This window comes from Olea europaea, chromosome 7, assembly GCF_002742605.1.
Source record: "Olea europaea var. sylvestris chromosome 7, O_europaea_v1, whole genome shotgun sequence".
In the NCBI taxonomy this organism is placed as follows: Eukaryota; Viridiplantae; Streptophyta; class Magnoliopsida; order Lamiales; family Oleaceae; genus Olea; species Olea europaea.
This window is the reverse complement of record NC_036243.1, coordinates 17,254,137-17,257,931: the sequence shown is the minus strand read 5'-3', so window position 1 is coordinate 17,257,931 and position 3,795 is coordinate 17,254,137.

Genomic DNA, 3,795 nt, shown 5'->3' with positions numbered 1-3,795 from the left:
CCCCATATTTACATGCCTTGAATTAATTTCTTTTCAACTCATGGTTTCATATCCTATAGGTTTATGAAATAAGCTAATTCTTTACCTAGAATAGCGATGCTTAAATCTTGTAAAGTTGGTCCTTTGTCAGCTATTGCACATATTTTACAAATCACTTAAGCTCTTAACTTTGACTATTCCAACAAGGGAGATTCGATTCATAAAAATGAATTACAAAGATTTGAGTTCAATAAGAATGTAGTCCATCCTTTTTTTATGAAAGTCTTGCATCCAGAGATCTAAAATTTCTCACTGTCTATATTATCAATACTTGCTTTGTATTGTAAGCATCAATATGCTCTACAAGGACAATAAGCACCTGGAACTTGCACAAAACTTTGTCAATGCGACTGCCACCAGTCTTCAAGAAAAGCAGCATGAAGTATTATTAACTTCACTCAAGCTACATATAGATGTTAACAGGCTCATTTTCCTAAATGCTATGCTTCTCCATTTACACATCAATTGTATTTTCAACTTTGGGATGTCCATGTAAATGAATTCTTTCCTTTAAAATAAAAAATAAAAAAATTGATGTGCAGACTTTTATTTCTTTGCATATGAGTATCACAAGAAACCTAATGTTACCATACCCTATATTCCTTCTACTTTGTACATTAAAAAAAGAAACATAAGGTCTCACTCGTTCTGCTTCTACTTCTTATGTACCTCTTTAAACCCAAAATCCATTATAGTTATTATATTTCTCTTCCAAAAGCATCTCTAAAAATGCCAGAGCCTTGAAGATAAAGAAAACTCGTACAAGATTTCTCTGAAATAGTAAATTCTGCCCCTTTTTTATTATAGATTCTTTGTTTCTATTGTTTCTTGAATGTCGTCTATGTTCGGGTAGTGATGCATATATGGTTAATACCCACATAGTTGGGTTGTGGTAAAAAAGGCTAAGCCCATTTACAGTATAATATTTCTATTGCCCGATAACGCAAGTGAAGAAGCCCAAAACCCAAGCCCAACATTGTGCCACGTGTGTTGCTCTAGACCATTGATATTATGATTGATATCAATGGTGATGAGATTTTATATAAATTGGCAACTAATGAGTAGCCATAAGGACTGAGTCATTTTTCCTTTCGTCTCTTAAACTCTCTAGAATCTGTGTTTTCTGATTTCCCTCTCCTTCATCCTCTTCATGATTCCTTTAAAGTCTTCTGTGATTTAGGGGTTAGATTTCTATGTGAAGGGTGGATCTGAGTAATTCTTGGTAAGAAGAAAGGGTTGGTATCGATTTGGGGGTTTTTTTGGTTTGTTGAAATAACTACGTTTCTAGTTCCTTTGTGACTTAAGGCTTTTTGGAGCTTTACATTTGTACATAATGGTACAATGTATTCTGAGTCCAAAAATCGATGAAATCGTTGATGTCAAATGTTCAATTTGGTTGTAAAATTTTGGGGTGACAATCTTTTGTATACTTTGTGTATTGTCAATTTCTTGTTATAATAGTGGTATCAGAGCTTTCAGTGGCGTTAGGTCTTCCTTCGATGGTATTCTGTTTGTGAAAAAAATTCATTTTACAACCAGATATGAAGAGATCTCAATGTCCGATTTTGAGAAACCCTAGATCTATTTTAACTACAGATCTTACATTCCTTGGTTTATACTTTATTCTGAAGTTTTTTTAACTAACTCTTGTTCATTCTGATTGTCTCTTTAGTTTTTCTTATAGTTCGAGTTGGTAAACTGACAGCTCACGATTGTTCTTGGTTGACATAAACTGTTCTTGAAGTTTTTCTTGGTTACTGGTAGTCAAAATACTCGACTACCTGTCTGGTTTAAGACTGATTTTCCTTCATTATATCCAATCCATTCTTCACAGTCCTATATGTGATACATATTGTTGTTATTGTAGATTTTTGTACTGCTTAATAGATCTTCCTGTGCATAATAATATACATGTGTAGTAACCTTTTTTTCTTGCATGCCTTTATTTTGTTCTATGTGATACATTCATATTATCCTTCTTCTCTGCTTCTGGTTTTGATGTCCCAAACTGAGCTTTGACTTGAGGACATGATCTTTATGGAGTAAATTTGGGCATTCAGGACTTGATGTAGATCACATTGATTATATTGTTACCTCTTGTTACTTTAATACTTTGAATATTTTTTCCTTGATTCTTGAAGCTTCTTGATACTTAATATTCTCTTCGACTCTGTGTGTTGTCAAACGCTATTTGGTATCTACTTGTTTTTTGTTGAACATTGTACTTCAAATAATATTTTTTTTGTTGATTAAGAACTCCAAATGTCAACTATTAAGTTTTGAACTTGGGGCTTTTAATGGAAATGGGGACTTCCCCATTTGGCAGCAAAAAAATGAAAGGGATCTTTGTTCAACATGAAGTCTCAAAAGCTATAACAGCTGAATATCCTGCTACTATGACTGAAGAACAAAAAACTGAATCTGATGAACTTGCCTATGCCTCTATCATACTTCATTTATCTAATCAAGTCTCAAGGAAAGTTGGGAAACTTGATAATGTAAAAACTTTTTGGGATAAACTAGAAGAACTTTATTTAGCAAAGTCCTTACTAAATAAAATATTTCTTCTAGAAAGACTCTTCAGTTTTAGAATAGACCCATCCAAAGATTTAGAAAATAACCTTAATATTTTTAATAAATTGGTTCAAGACATAACCAATGCCGAGGAAAAGGTTTCTGAGGAGTACGAGGTTGTTATACTCCTCAACTCAAATACCTTATGTGTATAAAGATGTTAAGACTGTAATTAAATATGGTAGGGATGACTTGACTCTTGAAGTTGTTATAGATTCTATGAGGAGCAAAATCTAGAACTTAAATGTGAAAGGCAGGAAAGGGATTCTAAGTGTCTATTTTTTAGAGGGAGATCACTTAATAGGCAAAATAGTAGTCATGATAATCAGAATCATCAAGAAAATAATAATAACAAGAAGAAAAGGAAAGGAAGACCTTGGTCAAAGTATAGGACTAGAAATAGAAAATGTTATGGATGTTGAAAAATTGGTCATTTTATTAAAGACTGCTACAAGAAAAAGAATAAACAAAGAGATAAGAAGGTGGATGAGGGAAATGTTGTGAGCCCCTAGACGATAAAACAGTGGATGTCTATGTTGTTACAGAACCCATTACTGACCTGAATATTGTGTATTTTTCTGAGAATAATGACCAAAGTCAAGAGTGGATTCTTGACTCTAGCTGTACTTTCCATATGAACTCTAAAAGATCCTAGTTAGAAAATTTTAAGATCTGAATGGAGTTGAGGTACTGATGGGTAATAATGTAGCTTGTAGAGTCTTAGGAATTGGTAGCGTGACTTTGAAATTTGAAAGTAGATATATCTTTACCTTAGAAAGAGTAAGATATGTCCATGATTTAAACAGAAACTTAATTGCCATGGGTAATCTAGATGATATTGGCTTGCAAGCTAAGCTTGGTAATGGCCTGTTAAAAGTAATTGACGGCTCTCTTGTAATATTCAAGGATGCCAAAAAAAAAATGGTATATATGTCACTAGAGTTGAGGTAGTTTCAAGTCACACTGCTGAGTTCTCAACTGCTGAAGTTGATGCCACCTTAAAATGGCACTACAGATTGGTAGATGCAAGTAAAAGAGGAATGCATATTTTGAGTAAAAAGGGTGTGTTTGGAAAAGATAATATATCGAAAATCCCCTTTTGTGAGTATTGCACTCTTGGTAAGCAACATAGACTTTATTTTAATATGAGAAAAAATGAGACTACTTATGTTTTGGGGTATG